This window comes from Ranitomeya variabilis, chromosome 4 (assembly GCF_051348905.1).
Source record: "Ranitomeya variabilis isolate aRanVar5 chromosome 4, aRanVar5.hap1, whole genome shotgun sequence".
NCBI classification, from domain to species: domain Eukaryota; kingdom Metazoa; phylum Chordata; class Amphibia; order Anura; family Dendrobatidae; genus Ranitomeya; species Ranitomeya variabilis.
The window spans coordinates 743,603,181-743,622,399 of NC_135235.1; the positions used below are offsets into that span (position 1 = coordinate 743,603,181).

At 46.0% G+C, this 19,219-nt stretch overlaps 1 protein-coding gene across 2 annotated transcripts in view; it reads left to right on the forward strand.

Moving 5' to 3' along the window:
- LOC143768053 (uncharacterized) overlaps positions 1–19,219 on the forward strand; it is a 118,542-nt gene that overhangs the window by 61,623 nt on the left and 37,700 nt on the right. The window contains exon 1 of one of the 2 annotated variants that reach the window (XM_077256718.1): positions 12,685–12,779. The exons of the other annotated variant lie outside the window; for it this stretch is intronic. The gene's annotated coding sequence lies outside the window, so the exon portion shown is untranslated. Of the gene's footprint in view, positions 1–12,684; positions 12,780–19,219 lie in introns of those variants that run through there. 2 annotated transcript variants of the gene reach the window in all.

Consider the following 19,219-nt stretch of genomic DNA (forward strand, 5'->3'; position numbering starts at 1 on the left):
TAGAAAGGCAACAGTGACTCAAATTGCCACCCGTTACAACCAAGGTAGGCCTAAGAGCATCTCTGAACGCACAGTGCGTCGAACTTTGAGGCAGATGGGCTACAGCAGCAGAAGACCACACCGGGTACCACTCCTTTCAGCTAAGAACAGGAAACTGAGGCTACAATTTACACAAGCTCATCGAAATTGGACAGTAGAAGATTGGAAAAACGTTGCTTGGTCTGATGAGTCTCGATTTCTGCTGCGACATTCGGATGGTAGGGTCAGAATTTGGCGTAAACAACATGAAATCTTTGGGATGTGGTGGAACGGGAGATTCGCATCAGGGATGTGCAGCCGACAAATCTGCGGCAACTGTGTGATGCCATCATGTCAATATGGACCAAAATCTCTGAGGAATGCTTCCAGCACCTTGTTGAATCTATGCCATGAAGAATTGAGGCAGTTCTGAAGGCAAAAGGGGTCCAACCCGTTACTAGCATGGTGTACCTAATAAAGTGGCCAGTGAGTGTATGTACATCTGGTCTTATACCAGAGTGTCCTTGTTTATAAATAAAAGTATCGATGCAAGGAACCCATCATAAACCCCCAACGTAGGACTTTGGCGGGCTACATGGCGTATCCAGACCCAGGGTTCACCACACCAGACGGTTTTGCTCTGGGTCTGTGAAGAAACAGGGCCCTACCCACGCCGGCAAAGTGGGTAGAACCAAGGTGCACCTTGAGGATGCCAACTATGTACAAAGACAGTTTTTGGGTAATTCACTGTCCATTACCCCATTGTCCATTTTAAACCTGTAATAAATTTAAGCAAATCAAACAGGTAACAGCAATTATTGACATTTCTAGTCCCTGTTCCTGATTTGGATTTGACCTTTGGTACTACGAGTAGACCTACACAGTTCCTGGTCTAACATGTCTGCTGTTACTGTTGTGGACCCACTAGTGTCTGTGCTACTGTGCTGAATTGTGTTGGTACGCTAGGCAACTGTCTGCGACTTCTTAGATTCACCATAGTTCTGACAGATTCACAGATAGCAGAGGGTAGATTCTCTGATTCCACTGCTGGGGTGACGTTTACTGCTTGAGCCTCCTGGTGTAAAGTCTCTTCTGATTCAGGATAGTTCTGAGTCACTTCTGCTTCTGGTATTTCCAGCTTGGGAAAAGTCAAGACAGGTATCACTATGGCCTGATGTACTTGAGTCCAAGACTGGGGAAAATCTCCAAGAACAGTATGGATTTTCTTTTCCTCTTCTACAATGGGTTGAGTAGTACTTGGATCTTTTTCTTTGTCTCTCAATTTGTCAGGGCATACTTTGAGATGATCTCTGGATACTGCAGTTGAAGTTTCTCCATCTTTGTTGATAAGACACCCTTTAGTATTGTCAAAGTTGGGTGGTAAGATGGTATATGGTTCTGCTTCCCACTGGTCATCAAGTTTGTGCATTCTCCTTTTACACTTTAACACTTGTTCACCTGGTGACAAGGGAATTGCAGGGGCATGTTGATTGTAGTTTCTTGTTTTTGTCTTGCCTGGGACAAGCTTCTTTCTACACACTCTTGTACTTGGCGGTATTTCTGTTGTCGCTCGATATCCCAATCTGCATCTGGTGAGGTTGTTTCTGGTGTTAAGACTCCCATGTCTAGATCAACAGGTAATTTACTTGATCTTCCTCTCATCAGGTATGCTGGAGTGCAGTTGGTGGAATTCACTAGGATGTGATTGTACAAATCTACCAAATCTGGCAACTTCTCTGGCCATAAATTTCTTTTGTGTAAAGGCAAGGTCTTTAACAGGTCGATTACCACTTGATTCATCTTTTCACACATATCGTTGGTTTGTGGATGGTAAGGCGTTGTTCTGATCTTCTTACATCCGTATAGGTTGCAGAACTCTTGAAACACTTCTGCTTCAAAGGCTGGGCCTTGGTCGGTAAGTACCTTCTCTGGGTATCCGTGTGGTCGGTAAAAGTGCTGCTGGAAGGCTTTGGCTGCTGTCTTCGCTGTCTGGTCCTTGACAGGCATGACTACCAGGAATCTGAAGTAATGGTCCACTCCACAGTGGTCAGAGCATAGACATAGCCTGACTGGCTTGGAGTTAACTTCACATGATCCAGCACAACTAATTCAAGTGGCTGTTTGGTGACTATGGGCTTTAGGGGAGCCCTCTAGCTGTCACGGTCCTTTCTGCGCAGATTGCATGGGCCATACTCTCGGCACCATTTTTCAATAGATTTTCTCATGCCAATCCAGTAGAACCTTCCACGAAGTAGGATCTCTAACTTCTTCCATCTGAAGTGCCCTGCTCCTTCGTGGTACGCTTCCAGAACCATTGGTGCATCTTGTCTTGGGACCACTATCTGCCAGACCAGCTTGTGAGTGTGTGGGTCAATATTCCTCCGGCACTGCTTACCATCGTACATAAACAGTTTGCCTTTCTCTTTCCACAGCTTTTGAGTCTAACGTGGAGCACCTGGACCAAGGTACGAATTGGCTGGCGTCAGCAACTCCTTGACCAGACGGACTGCTGGGTCACTATCCTGCGTCTCCGCCCATCCATGATGAGACAATGGGTTCAGCGTAGCTTCTTGCTTGTCATAACTCCTGTTCCTCACTTAATGGGAATACTGAGTTGCCCTGGGGCGATGGAGAGCTGGTAACTCTATCTCTTCGAGTTCTTTTGAATCTTCTCCCATCTCTGGTAAGTTGGGCATCCTGGACAACGCATCGGCATTCTTATGCCCTGCACGGTACTTGATGGTGAACTCATAATTGGACAAGCGGGCCATCCATCGCTGCTCCAAAGCACCTAGTTTTGCTGTCTCCAGGGGGGTCAGCGGGTTGTTGTCCGTGAAGGCCGTGAATCTTGCTGAGGCCAGGTGATGCTTGAATCACTTTGTTACCTTCCAGACGATAGCGAGGAACTCTATCTTAAAGGAACTGTAGTTCTCGGGGTTCCTTTCAGTCTGACAAAGTTTCCTGCTGGTGTAGGCAATTACCCTTTCTTTGCCTTTCTGTACCTGGGACAACACAGCTCCCAGTCCCACTTTGCTGGCATCTGTGTACAGCACAAATGGTTGGTCATATTCAGGGCAGGCCAGCACCTCATCTTCCATGAGAGCCAACTTCAACCGAGCGAAGGATCCCTCCAGCCTGTCGCAGAGGTGTATCTAGCCTTTCCTGCACCCGGGGCAAAGGATCAGTTTGGCGCCCCCCCCCCAACCTCCCCCATTTGAACCTTAACTCTATTGAAACTGCATGACCAAGCCAAGTACATTCCTGAATCCCCATAATGTTACAATAGATACAGTACCAATAACAGTAAAATTAATTGAGACAGCGGTAGGTTAAGTGTTTTTGAATATCCATATTGAATAAGGAGCCCCATATAATCCTGCTTTATGGTTAATAATGGCCCCATAAGATCCTCCATAGACACATTTGCCCAATATAGTGCTCCACAAACATTGATTATGGCCCCATAAGATGCTCCATAAATATATTTGCCCAATATAGTGCTACAGAAACGTTTATTATGCCCCATAAGATGCCCCATAAATATATTTGCGCCATATAATGCTGCACAAACGTTAATTATGGCCCCATAAGATGCTCCATAAATATATTTGCCCCATATAGTGCTGCAGAAACGTTGATTATGCCCCATAAGATGCTCCATAAATACATTTGCCCCATATAGTGCTGCACAAACGTTGATTATGGCCCCATAAGATGCTCTATACAGACACTTGCCCCATATAGTGCTGCACAAAGGATTATGGCCCCATAACATGCTCTATACAGACACTTGCCCCATTATAGTGCTGCACAAACGTTATGGCCACATAAGATGCTCCATACAGATACTTGCCCCATTTGCTGTTGCTGCGATAAGAAAAAAAATCACATACTCACCTCTCCATTGCTCTCGCTCAGGCCCCCAGCACTTTCAATATTCACCTGCTCCTCGTTTCGGGCACCGCTCCATTTTCAGCATCTTCTACACTGACGTTCAGACCAAGGGCGCGCACTAACCACGTCACCGCGCCCTCTGACCTCAGAGTCACTGCAGAAGATAGAGCGGTGCCGTAACGAGGAACAGGTGAATATCGCGCAGCGCTGCGCTCCCCTCCCCGTTATACTCACCTGCTCCTAGCGCTGTGCAGTCCCTACTTCCCCGGCGCCGGCAGCTTCTTCCTGTATTGAGCGTTCACCGTTACCGCTCATTACAGTAATGAATATGCGGCTCCACCCCTAAGGGAGGTGATGCAGCATATTCGTTACTGTAATGAGCGGTACCATGTGACCGCTCAGTACAGGAAGAAGCTGCGGCATTGGGGAACCGGAGACCTGCAGGGACCAAGCCGCCAGGAGTAGGTGAGTATCTCAGTGTGGGGGCAGCAGAATGCCGCCGACGAGGAGCCTCCTTGGACCGCCGCATTATCAGGCAGCCCGCTGGCGCCCCCTGTCGGCTGCGCCCGGGTCACATGCCCCGGCTGCCCCCCCCCCCCCCCCGGGATACGCCACTGGCCTGTCGTTCAAGTCAGATGGGGTATTCTTACCCTTAGTTTTCTAGGATTGGCCCAATAAAAGGTCTTGCAGTGGTGTGGCTATCTTAGTGAAGTCTTTGATAAATCTTCTGTAGTAGCCTACCAACCCGAGGAACTGCCAGACTTCATGGATGTTTTTGGGCTTCGGCCAGTCCCTGATCACAGTGACTTTGTCAGGATCTGGTGCCACTCCTTCGGTGCTTACCACATGGCCCAGGTACTGCACTTTGGGCTTTAACAGGTGGCATTTGGATGATTTCACCTTTAGGCCAAAGTTGGACAGAGCTTCAAACACCTAGGTCAGGTGCTTCAGGTGGTCCTCATGAGTCTTGGAGAAGGCGATGACATTGTCCAATTACAGCAAGACTGTTTCGAAATTCTTGTGCCCGAGACAGCACTCCATCATCCTCTGAAATGTTCCCAGTGCGTTGCACAGTCCGAACGGCATGTAGTTAAATTCAGAGCGACCCATCGGTGTTGTGAAGGCTGTCTTTTTCTTATCCGACTCTGCCACGGGAACCTGCCACTACCCACTGGTGAGATCCAAGGTGGAAAAGTAGTTAGCAGATTTTAAAGCAGCTAATGACTCTTCTATTCTGGGCAATGGGTATGCATCTTTGTGTGTAATGTGGTTTATCTATTTAAGCAAATAACCTATACCCTTAATTAATGATATGGATAAAACATGTACCTTTATTGAATAAGTTTTAAAACCATGAGACAACTACCACAGATATACACATAAAACACACAACCGTGCTCTCTACCAAAGCCCTAGATGGGGCACTGTGTCATCACTGCCTGACAGTGGAGGTTGGCACCTTACACACACAAATACGAGACTGGCGCCCCCACTCCTCGACGGCTGACCCTGTTACTCCTAACATGCGCCCTAGAATAGTGTGCCATACATACTGTCATAGGTACTTGACAGGAAATATTTTTGGATAGCATAGATAGATGGCAGATGTAAATATATATATATATAAGTAATGTAGAGTAGTTCTACCCTTAGCAGGGCTGCATGTGGCAGGGTGAGAGACACGGACTAAAAACACAGGTGCAAAAAACAAAAAATGTGCTCGTGCATAAAACAACTACTATAACCTCTGTGCCCTGTCTGGGAATGTCCTGCCTGGCTGTGGAGGTTGGCACCCTACTGTGCAGCGGATATGGCGCCCCCACTCAGCGATGGCTGACCCTGAACTGACCCTATAGATATCCTAATACACCATGCAACATAGGAAGACACAGCATGGAGTATACCTAAGGTGTAAATAACTCCTTAAACAGGGTGAAACAGGGTAAAACAGGGTAAAACAGGCAGGAACATATTACCACAAATCAAAAAGCAGGGCATGAAGATACAACTGATAAATATACTATTGTCACCAGTCTACCAACCTGTTGTTAGAAAACAGCCTGCTACAATTAAATCAGTTAGAATGTGGAGTCCAACAAATGAACAGGCTTTACAGGATTGCTTTCATCTTACAGACTGGGATGTGTTGCTTGGGACAATGGACGAGTATACAAATGTTAATGAAGTGGTTGGTAGAGTGACTGACTACATTAACTTCTGCATTGATATGCTGGTGCCGGCTAAAAAGATTAGGTGTTTTGCAAACAACAAGCCATGGATAACAAAGGAATTGAAGCATTTGCTCAACAGGAAAAAAAAGGCATTTAAATTAGGCGACAAAGAGGAAATTAAAATGATACAGCATGAATTGAAGTATAAAATAAAGGAGGCCCAGAAAGCCTTCAGAATTAAACTTGAAAATAAACTGTCCCACAATAATACCAGGGACGTTTGGTCAGGAATGAAATTACTGACTGGCCTTAAGGTAAGGTCTGATCACGGGGGAGGAAATCTGGACAAGGCTAATGAGATGAACGAGTATTTCAATAGATTTAGCAGTACATGTGTACTGCCAACTGGAAGTGGAGGGGAATTGGGTGCAAATTCTGCAACATCGATATTGGAGGAGGAGCAGACTAATTTTAGAGTATCCGAAAATGATGTGAGGAGGCAGTTTAAGTCACTTAACATTGGTAAAGCTGCTGGACCTGATGGACTCAGCTCACGTGTCCTTAAAGTTTGTGCAGACCAGCTGTGTACTGTCTTTACACTCCTATTTAATGGAAGTCTACAAACACAGAGGGTACCTGTGTTATGGAAAACTTCCTGTCTGGTTCCGGTACCCAAGACTTCTTCTCCTGCAACCCTAAATGACTATCGTCCGGTAGCCTTAACATCTCACGCTATGAAGGCCTTGGAAAGATTAGTGCTTGCTCACTTAAGACCAAGGGTCAATGCTTTTATCGATCCCCTTCAGTTTGCTTACCGACATAGATTGGGGGTGGATGATGCTATTCTTTCTCTGTTACATAGTGTACATTCATTTCTGGAGACTGACAGAACCATGGTGCGAGCGATGTTCTTTGATTTCTCGAGTGCATTTAATTCCCTGCAGCCACCTTTACTACACAAAAAGATGACTGATATGAAAGTGGAGGTGGGGATGAGAAATTGGATAACTGACTACCTATCAGATCGGCCACAGTTTGTACAGATGGGAGCAGTGGTGTCGAGCAGATTATTGAGCAGTGTAGGTGCCCCCCAGGGAACGGTGCTTGCACCCTTTCTATTCACACTGTATACATCGGACTTTCAGTATAAATCTGATCTTTGCCACCTTCAAAAATTTTCGGATGACTCCGTGGTTGTGGGATGTATTAGGGGAGATCGGGGGGATGAGGAATATAGAAGGGTGGTGTCGAATTTTGTGGATTGGTGCAATGGTAACTATCTACAACTAAATGTTAAGAAAACCAAGGAGTTGGTGGCGAACTATGGCAGGATTAGGTTGGAATGCTTACCGATCACTATTGCTGGTCAGGAGGTAGAGCAGGTGGAGAGTTATAAATATTTGGGGGTCCATTTGGATAGCAAACTGGACTGGAGATGCCACTCAGAGACTGTCTACAAGAAGGGGATGAGCAGATTGTATTTCCTAAGGAAACTGAGGTCTTTTAATGTGTGTAGCAAATTGTTAGAAATGTTCTACCAATCTGTAGTGGCAAGTGCCATCTTTTTTGCAATCATATGCTGGGGTAATAGTGTGCGGGCCTCTGATGCTAATAAGCTGAATAAGCTTATCAAAAAGGCAAGCTCTGCTGTCGGCTGCAATCTGGACTCTCTTGAGGAGGTAGTGGAGAGAAGAACTCTGAAAAAGTGTATGGCAATCATGAACAATAATGCACATCCACTATATGAGCTATTCATGAGACAGAAGAGCACCTTCAGTAACCGGCTAATACTTCTGAGGTGTAAGAAGGAAAAATTTAGGAAATCGTTTGTGCCAACTGCTATGGGGATGTACAACAATAACATTAGGGTTAAATCATAAAGGGGATTGTCTACTTTATTCCTTCTACTTTTCAGTTCACCCGCTGTGTTTGTCCTATTCTAATGTATAATGTCCTCTGTCAACAAACTGTCATGTCAATTATGTAATTCATTTTATGATTCTTATGATGTAAGTTGTGCTGCTGTGATACCATAATTTCCCACGGGATCAATAAAGTGTATCGTATCGTATCGTATCGTATCGTATATACATCATATCTCATAGCAGAGGATAAGAGACGATACTTATCACATTGATGAGCTGAACACCTCAACGCGTTTCGCCAAAAAGGCTCATCAGGAGGCCCAGATATGCAGATGCAGCTAATGACTCTTCTATTCTGGGCAATGGGTATGCATCTTTGTGTGTAATGTGGTTTATCTGCCTGTAATCAACACACATTCTCATTGTGCCATCCTTTTTCCTGACGAGGACTAATGGAGCTGCCCAGGGGCTGCAACTATCTCTGATTACCCCAGCCTCCTTCATCTCTTGTAACATACTTTTGCCACACTGGTAGTGAGCTGGAGGTACAGGCTGGTACCTCTCCTTAATGGGTGGATGACTTTCCGTCGGGATATGATGTTGAACCCCTTTTACTTGCCCAAAATCTAGTGCATGTTTGCTGAATACCCGCTTATACTACTGGACCACCCGGTAAGCCCCATGATTCTGGTGTGATGGTGTACAATCTGTGCCCACGTGTAAGTTCTGGCACCAATCCACCTTAATGGTGACCTCTTTGTACCCCATCTGTGGCAAAGGCTGACCATTACTGGCAACTATTGTTAAATCATTATCTGGGCCACGGGTAATGTCTGTGTCAGCCCAGTATCGTTTATATAGGATGTAATGCATAGTCGTCACCTGAGAACCAGTGTCCAATAAAGCGTTCATCGGGATACAGTCGATCACAATAGGGAGGACTGGTTGTCCTCCGACGTACTTGGCTCGCCAATTTTGTGGGCCTGGTCGTCCAACTCCTGAGGGTTGGCCCTCTGCCCCAGGGGTCGCTCGTTTAAGTGACAGTACCTTGGGATGTGTCCTGCCTGGTTGCAGCAGTGGCAGATGGGTCGTCCGTCTTGATGATAGCGATCGTCATCTCTTCTTCTGGTCGGCGGGATAATAATAATAATAATTTTTATTTATATATAGCGCCAACATATTCTGCAGCACTTTACAATTAAGTGGGGACATGTACAAACAATAAATTCGGTACAAGTTAAGACAATTTAAACAGTGACATTAGGAGTGAGGTCCCTGCTTGCAAGATTACAATGTACAAGGAAATGGGGGGACACAATAGGTGAAAAGTGCTTGTTATTTAAGGTCTGGCAATTATAATACATATTGATTTTCATACAAAGCTGCATGATCAGGTCATCAGCCCGTGTGTTTAAGTGCAATAGTCAAGTATCAAGTGCAGTTATCGTGTGCATGGAGGGTGTGGAGACAGATGAATAGTAGGGTGCAGATTCAGAGTAATATTTGGAAGGAGGGAACAGGGCAAAGTTAGATTACTGAGTAGTTGATGTGGTAGGCTTGTTTGAAGAGATGGGTTTTCAAAGCACGCTTGAATAGGTCGGGGCTAGGTATCAGTCTGATCGTCTGGGGAAGTACATTCCAGTGAGCTGGCGCAGAACGAAAGAAGTCTTGGAGACGGAGGTGTGAGGTTCGGATTACAGGGGATGTTAGTCTTAGGTAATTTGTAGAACGGAGGGCACGTGTAGGGCGATAGACAGAGCTGAGAGAGGAGATACAAGACGGTGCAGAACTGTGGAGAGCTTTGTGGGTGAGAGAGATGAGTTTATACTGGACCCTGTAGCGAATGGGTAGCCAGTGTAGGGATCCTCTTTTGTCAACGCCAAGGGACGTCCTCCGGTCTGGAAGCCAGCTTGAGCTTCTCCTTCAGAGATACCTTCAGGGACTGCACGGTCTTAGCTAGTGCAGCTACGCTTTTAGTCAGTTCCTGGACCTGGAGGCGCAGTCCTGCTGAGGGATCATCATCCAGGATCTGTGCGTCGGCCTCTACTGGAACTTGGTGGAAGGGTTCCACCTCCTGGTGGTACATGAGGGCTGGACGCCTTGAGGGCACTGTGTGGCTGGGCTAAGGTTCATGCAGCACCCGGATGGCCCTATCCTTAAATTGCGCAAAGTCTAGGTCAGGGTTTTGTAAGGCCAGGATGCGCAGCTGTATCCTGTGGGTGCTGGACAGGAGACCCTCAATGAACTGTTCCTTTATGAGTTTATCCCCGTCCTGTATACTGTTAGGGTCAACCTGTTTGATGGCTCGTAGTGCCTCTTGTAGATTAAGGGCATAGTCCCGTATGCTATCCAGTGTTCTTTGCTTGCACCCAAAAAATTTCATTTTGATTTCTGCAGCGGTATGGGTGTCAAAGGTGGTTTTAAGTCTGGCAAATATCTGCTGCACAGTTCCTTTTTCCATATTTGGCCAGGATTTCACTTCTCTTATGGCTGCGCCTATCAATTGTCCAATTAGAATGTTGATCTTCTGATTCTCGGTCAGGGGATATACCTCAAGTAGGCTGCAGAGCCTTTCCTTAAAGTCACTTAATGTATGGGACTCCCTGAAATATTGTGGAAGCCAGGCTGCTCCAGGAATATAGGGCATGGACAGCGGCATGATGGGCGCTGTAGCTGCAGTGGGGTCCAGCCTGCTGGTAGAAGCTGCAGGGCCTGTTGGCAGTATTGGGCCTGCAGGTGCGCCTGCGGCAGGGCCCGGGGGTACCATGGGGCTGGCGGCTGAGTCCACCCCGAGGACTTGGGGCATCTCCAGGCCTGCGACTGCGTCCACTGCCAATTCCCCTCTTGGGTCAGAGATAGCTTCTCCCTCATGCCTACCTTGTAAAAGCCCGGCATCTCTCTTGTGCAATGTCCGCAACGGTTCCTCCTCTGCACAGTCGGGCGCCTCTCCTGGTCTTCCGTCCAGGGCTTTGTGGCACAACGTCCGCACTCACGGCTCCGCTGCGCGACATCCTCACTTGCGGTGTTGCTGCCCGCTATCTCCACTTCCGGCTCTGCTGTACCGTGTCCTCACTTGCGGCTCTTCTCGCAGCGCGGCACCAGCTTCCTCTTCGCTCTCTTTTTGATTGCTCTGCCCATGAAGGTATGCCCGTTCTTCTCGCGCTCCACGTGGCGCGGCAATGGCGATTTTGGCACAATGTCTCAGACCAATAGTCTCACAATAGATCACAGTCTCTTAGGCGCACAAGACCCAGTTCATGACGTCAACTTGAGTCGCCTGCCTTGGCCGTGGGGTACTCGGTACCGGGGATGTCACTGTGGTTGCGACCCAGTCCGTGGCCTTGGGCGCCAAATTAAAGGGGAAAAATCTTTTAAGGTGAATTGTGGATGAAGTCTATTGTTCGTGATGCCACCTGTGGTTCTTGGTCAATAGGGACCAACACTGCTTAAAGGAGTCCTCTGGAGTAATGTTGTTACAGCAAGATGGTAATGCTCAATAGGGACCAACGCTGCTTAAAGGAGTCCTCTGGAGTAATGTTGTTACAGCAAGATGGTAATGCTTCCCACAGGTGAAGCTGGGTCCCCAGGTGTGTGGCAAGGATGGTGTATGCCGACGAATAAGTGGAGGACACAGAGTTGCAAAGTCTTTACCTGGTTTACTGGGGGTAGCAGGCCACAGTCCAGGGTACCAGCCACAGGTACAAAAGGAGTCCAGGCAGCCCAAAAACAAGTGGAAATCCCCGTGGCAGGTCAATTTGGGAGCCTTCCACTATGTGCTGGGTTTCTCGTACCTGTGGTTTGCTGGTAAAGTACTCCTTTCTCTCTCCTGTCCTGGGACAGAACCTGCATGGCAGGCAGCTTGAGCTGCACTCTTCGGGGTCTCTGACACAGTGACTCCAGGCTCTATCTGCTGCTGTGCCTCAGGTATGATATGGGCAGTATACCTATAGTCCTCTGCTCTCCGGCTCTGCTGTGGACTTTACAACTGTCCACAACTTTGGGCTGCCAGTGCCCAGTTTCTGCGCTCCGGTTCTTAGAGGCCTAATCGTCGCCTCCTTGAGCCCTCAATTTCTCCTCTGCTCCTTTCCTGTCTGCTCCAAACTGAACTGGTCTCCTGGGACCAACTGTCTAGCTCCTCATCCAGACCAGGATCTTTATCCAGGGAAGCTGACCTGAAGCTGGGTTTAGAGCTCCCCCTCCTGGCCTGGATTCAGAAAGTGTTGGGCGTGTGGTTTACCTGTCAAAGGAATTCCTCTTGTTTCCAGGCATAGCACTACCCTCCCCGAGAGTAAGCCAGCACTACTGTGGTACCCCAACTCCTGGGGTGCCACATACACCTCATGCACACACGGCTCCGCTCCGTACACCTCGTACACACAGCTCCTCTCCGTACACACACAGCTCAGCTCCGTACACCTCGTCCATATACGGCTCAGCTCCTTACACCTCGTACACACACGGCTCCGCTCCGTACACCTCGTACATATACGGCTCAGCTCCGTACACACACGGCTCCGCTCCGTACACCTCGTACATATACGGCTCCGCTCAATACACCTCGTACACTCGCGGCTCTGCTACATACACACTGTAAACCCCTCCTGACCCCACACATAAACTTCCCCTCATCCAGCACCATGACAACCAGCACAGCAGAGTCCTGCATACACTGAGGCCCCTGATCATGTGACCCCCTGACTCCTCCCCTCCTGTGACCTCATCACAGGTCCTGTGCACACAAAACAGCCATAGTGGAGTGCAGCTCTTCGAGTGGAGGTCGGTGCTGGAGGCTCCATTATTCTCTATGTGGAGTGCGGCTCTGCGGGTGGAAGTATGTGGTGATTCTTCATTATTGGGTGAGGGGGACATTAACCCCTTCAATACTGAGACTCTTTTGGGGTCTCTGTGTGGTGTGAACAGTGATGTAACAGCTGTGGACAGAATGCGGCTTTGCTGGCTCCCAAGTCCACATTAGATCCATTCAGACAACTGCAGGATGTGAGGACAGAAGCCCAAAGAAGTTCTCACAGAATGCCATTATTTTTCTTCTTTTTTAATAACCTGCCAAGTTAAATCCGACAGCTGGGTGCTGATATCAGGCTGGCAAGGTCCTTGGATGTTGGCCCCTTCCCATTCTACAAATATCAGCTTTCATTCCCCCCTAGAAGTGGTGCATTACATTAGATGCGCCATTTCTGCCACTTTGCCTGGCTCTTCTTGATTGCACTGGTGCGTTGGCAATCGGGGTAATATTTTGGGGGATTTATGTCAGCTGGCATCAATCCTAGGGGTTAGTGTTGGAGAGACATCTGTCAGACACCCCCATTACTAATCCAGTAAGCTGAAAGAAAAATAACACTCCGAAAAATATTTCATTTTAAAAAAACTACTCCCCTACCCCTTAGTTAACCAAATTATTAAAAAAAAAAAAAATTTAAAAGCAATGCTGGTTTTCAGGAGTCCACAAAATCCAACATAGTCCAAAAATGTCAACCTGAAAAACCTGAAAAGAGAGAATTAAATGAATATAGACAGGAGAAAATCTTTTGTTCACCATCATAGTACAACCTATGGAGTCTTGTTCTGAGATCGAAGCATCATAGGTCACTATGGTTCTCACAGTACAGCCATTCCCCCACACAGTATAATGTTCCAACACTATCGCCATTCCCCCATACACTGTATATGTGTGACGCTAGTCCTTCCTCATGGACAACCCGCAAGGCTGGGTAATCAAGAGGTCAGGAGAGTATGTCATAGACAGGTGATAAAAAAAGTCAGCTCAAAGTCCAGGTGTCAAAATACCAGTAAGATAGCGGATCAAGCAGAGAGTGAAAACACACAGATTCAGAGCACGGTCCCAGGTCAGGCACCAAGCACAGTGAAACAAGGCAAACATACACCATTGACCAAGACAGGGCCGGTGTTTGGCACAGGCAGACCAGGCAGATGCCTGGGGCCCCCACCTAGAAAGGGGGCCCCGTGCCTCTGCAGTCCCTGTGTGAAGTGCCCAGAGGGTGTGCAGCAGTGAATAATGCTGTGCATTGCTCTATTGTTCCGGAATGTCTATCCCAAACCCCCCTTAAGATCCCCTCAGTGCAGTGATTTACTCATGTGGTCCCAGAGGTCTGTTCTGCTTGCTGTAGGATCAGGTTTCACAGTCACATACAGCAGCCATCAGCATGGGCTCTGACCACAGTCACTGCTTGTAATCTGACAGGGCGACCTCCTGTCACTACTGTCTGGATGACACAAGACAGGAATATTGTCTGCTGAATCAGGGTATTTATTATATAGAAATAAATGAATTCCCACGTGAAATAATAAGGGTAAACTATACACATATAGTACAGGTGCACATAGGATCAGCGTTTTTGGTGCTTTTTTTTGTTTTTGCAGCCAAAGCCTGCTCTCTTGGCAGTAAAAACACTGCTTTCTAAACACCCATTTTTTAGGGTATGTGCAGAGGATCCGGAAATGGCAGCCCTTTGGATGCAGTGGACATGTGCTGCGTCCAAAGTGCTGCCATCTTTTGAACACAGGTGATTCCGCGTGTGTTCATTGATTTGTGCGGAATCATCGCGCCCTAAACATTGCAGGGGTGAGATTTCTCTAGTGGAGACTCGCATCTGCGCCGTATAAATTGGCATGCTGGGGTCTGGAGAGACGCGCCGCATGTCCGTCTCCGCAGGTGAGGTGCAGGTGATAGTGCACGCATAGTAGAGATGGAATTTCTTGAAGTCCCATCCACTATACTGTAACATCTGGCCGCTGCGGGTTGGACGCTGCACAAGTACACAGCAGCCGACCTGCAGCGTTTTCTGACACACACCCTTAGAGCTTTTGCGGTTTGTTTTTTACAGTATGCATTTTGTCTACAGTACATGTTTAATAAAGTTAGTGTTATTCACAAAAAATTGCAGCGAAAAACAACGTTGCAACATTTTTTTTACTTTTTTTTATTGCTAAAAAATGCTGAAAGAAGTGACACGCTGCAGATTTAAAAAATGCTGCAGTTGTGAAATTCAGTCAGGGGAAAATAAAAGGGTGCGCAGGATATTTCTGAAAATCTCAGTTTTTGCTTGTGCTGTAAACTTCTTATTTGCAGAAGAAAGAGCTGCAAAAATTCTGCATATAAACATGGCGAAAAGCTGCTTTATAAACTGCCAGCGAAACATACGAGATTTCCGAAATCTCCTGCAGGCGCTTGTTTGTTTTCTGACTGGATTTCAGAACTGTAGCGCTTTATAAATCTGCAGCGGGTCACTTCTTTCAGTGTGTTTTCACCCGTAGAAAGCAATGAAAGAATAAAAAAGCTGCAGATATTGCATTGGCATTTTTCACTGCAATTTTTTAAGTGGTTTTGGTGAATTAAACTATTAGGTCAATATTTGTAATGCAGAAAACAGCAGTGGACAATGAGGCTATGTGCACACGTTGCGGAATCTGCTGCGGATTTTTCCACGCAGATTCCTAAAAATCTGCAGGTAAAACGCCCTGCGTTTTACCTGCGGATTTATTGTGGAATTACCGCGTTTTTTGTGCGGTTTTCAACAGCGTTTTTACACCTGCGGATTCCTATTATGGAGCAAGTGCAAAATGCTGCGGAATCCGCACAAAGAATTGACATGCTGCAGAAAATACAACGCAGGGTTTCCGCGCAGTATTTTCCGCAGCATGTGTACTGCAGATTTTGTTTTCCATAGGTTTACATGGTGCTGTACAACGCATGGAAAACTGCTGCAGATCCGCGGCGTGTGCACATAGCCTGAGAAACACATCAGCACTTCTGCATTTATCACCCTCCTGGCTTTGGCTTACACATACTGATGTGAAATGAAATACTGACCAAATACTGATCGTATGAATGTGGTCTTAAACATACTGTAGACAAAGCAAACGTCCTCACTCCAAAAAACTGCTGGAAAAAGAGTGAAGAACACCACAAAACAAGCGGAAAAACAGGGGTTTTGAACAACGTTTTTACTGCTAATAGAAAAGGTTTTGGCTACTGAAAAAAATGCTGCATGTGAACATAGTGTAACTCTGAAATGCTATGTCTATCTGTGGTGTTACATAGGACTGCAGGTGACATCTACTACATTATCTGTTCTCAGAGAGTTAGCAGTGTTTTATCTGAAGAGTTAAAAAAAGAATTAACCCCTTAGTGACAGAGCCAATTTGGTACTTAATGACAGAGCCAATTTTTACAATTCTGACCACTGTCACTTTATGAGGTTATAACTCTGGAACGCTTTAACGGATCCTGCTGATTCTGAGACTGTTTTTTCGTGACATGTTGTACTTCATGTTAGTGGTAAAATTTCTTCGATATTACTTGCGATTATTTATGAAAAAAATGGAAATATGGTGAAAATTTTTAAAATTTTGCAATTTTCAAATTTTGTATTTTTATGCCCTTAAATCAGAGAAACATGTCACACAAAATAGTTAATAAATAACATTTCTGACATGTCTACTTTACATCAGCACAATTTTGGAAACAAAATTTTTTTTTGTTAGGGAGTTATAAGGGTTAAAATTTGACCAGCAATTTCTCATTTTTACAACACCATTTTTTTTTAGGGACCACATCACATTTGAAGTCATTTTGAGGGGTCTATATGATAGAAAATAACCAAGTGTGACACCATTCTAAAAACTGCACCCCTCAAGGTACTTAAAACCACATTCAAGAAGTTTATTAACCCTTTACGTGCTTCACAGGAACTCAAACAATGTGGAAGGAAAAAATGAACATGTAACTTTTTTTGCAAACACTTTAATTCAGAACCATATTTTTTTATTTTCACAAGTGTAAAAACAGAAATGTAACCATACATTTTGTTGTGCAATTTCTCCTGAATACGCTGATACCCCATATGTGGGGGTAAACCACTGTTTGGGCGCACCGCAGAGCTTGGAAGAGAAGGAGCGCCGTTTGACTTTTTCAATGCAGAATTGGCTGGAATTGAGATCGGATGCCATGTCACGTTTGGAGAGCCCCTGATGTGCCTAAACAGTGGAAACGCTCCACAAGTGACACCATTTTGGAAACTAGACCCCTTAAGGAACTTAACTAGATGTGTGGTGAGCACTTTGAGCCCCCAAGTGCTTCACAGAAGTTTATAACGTAGAGCCTTGAAAATAAAAAATCGCATTTGTTTACACAAAAATGATATTTTCGCCCACAAATTCTTATTTTCACAAGGGTAACAGGAGAAATTAGACCACAAAAGTTGTTGTGCAATTTCTCCTGAGTACGTTAATACCCCATATGTGGGGGTAAACCACTGTTTGGGCGCACCGCAGAGCTTGGAAGAGAAGGAGTGCCGTTTTACTTTTTCAATGTAGAATTGGCTGGAATTGAGATCGGACGCCATGTCGCGTTTGGAGAGCCCCCGATGTGCCTAAACAGTGGAAACCCCCCACAAGTGACACCATTTTGGAAACTAGACCCCATAAGGAACTTAACTAGATGTGTGGTGAGCACTTTGATCCCCCAGGTGCTTCACGGAAGTTTATAACGTAGAGCCGTGAAAATAAAAAATCCTTTTTTTTCACTCAAAAATGATTTTTTTGCCTGCAATTTTTTATTTTATCAAGGGTAACAGGAGACATTGGACCACAAAATCTGTTGACCAGTTTGTCCTGAGTACGCTGATACCCCATATGTGGGGGGAGGGCACTGTTTGGGCACCCATCAGGGCTCGGAAGGGAAGGAGCGCCGCTTGGAATGCAGACTTTGATGGGATGGTCTGCAGGTGTCATGTTGCATTTGCAGAGATCCTGATGTACCTAAACAGTAGAAACCCCCACAAGTGACTCCATTTTGGAAACTAGACCCCCCAAAGAGCTTATCTAGATGTGTGGTGAGCACTAGGAACCCCCAACTGCTTCACAGAAGTTTATAATGTAGAGCCATGAAAATAAAAAAAATCATATTTTTTCCACAAAAATGATCTTCTCACCCCCAAATTTTTACTTTCACAAGGGTAACAGGAGACATTGGACCCCAAAATTTATTGTGCAATTTATGCTGAGTAGGCTGATACCCCATATGTGGGGGATAAACCACTGTTTGGGCGCATGGCAGAGCTTGGAAGGGAAGGAGCGCCGTTTTGGAATGCAGACTTTGATAGAATGGTCTGCAGGCATTATGTTGCGTTTGCAGAGCCCCCGATGTACCTAAACAGTGGAAACCCCCCACAAGTGACCTCATTTTGGAAACTAGGCCCCCCAAGGAACTTATCTAGATGTGTTGTGAGAACTTTGAATGCCCAAGTGCTTCACAGAAGTTTATAATGCAGAGTCGTGAAAACAAAAAAAAATATTTTTTTCACAAAAAAGATTTTTTTTAGCCCCCCAATTTTTATTTTCACAAAGGTAACAAGAGAAATTGGACCCCAAAAGTTGTTGTCCAATTTGTCCTGAGTACACTGATACCCCATGTGTGGGGGGGACCACTGTTTAGGTGCATGGCTGAGCTCGGAAGGGAAGGAGTGCCGTTTTGGAATGCAGACTTTGATAGAATGGTCTGCGGGCGTTATGGTGCATTTGCAGAGCCCCAGATATACCTAAACAGTAGAGACCCCCCAGAAGTGACCCCATTTTGGAAACTAGACCCCCCAAGGAACTTATCTAGATGTGTGGTGAGAACTTTGAATGCCCAAGTGCTTCACAGAAGTTTATAATGCAGAGTCGTGAAAATAAAAAATATTTTTTTTTTTCACAAAAAAATATTTTTTAGCCCCCAAGTTTTTATTTTCACAAGGGTATCAAGAGAAATTGGACCCCAAAAGTTGTTGTCCAATTTATCCCGAGTACGCTGATGCCCCATATGTGGGGGTAAACCACTGTTTGGGCGCACGGCAGAGCTCAGAAGGTAGGGAGCACCATTTTACTTTTTGAGCACAAAATTGGCTGTGGCGTTTAGAGACCCCCTGATGTACCTAAACAGTGGAAACCCCCCAATTCTAACTCCAACCCTAACCCCAACACACCCCTAACCCTAATCCCAACCCGATCCATAATCCTAATCACAACCCTAACCCCCAAAACACCCCTAACCCTAATCCCAAAGCTAACCATAACCCTAATCAAAACCCTAAACCCAACACCCCCCTAATCCTAATCTCAACCCTAACCTCAAAACCTAACCCTAATCCCAATACACCCCTATCCTTAATCCCAACCCTAGCCTTAACCCTAATCCCAAACCTAACCCTAATCCCAAATGTAACCCTAATGCTAACCCTAATCCAAATCCTA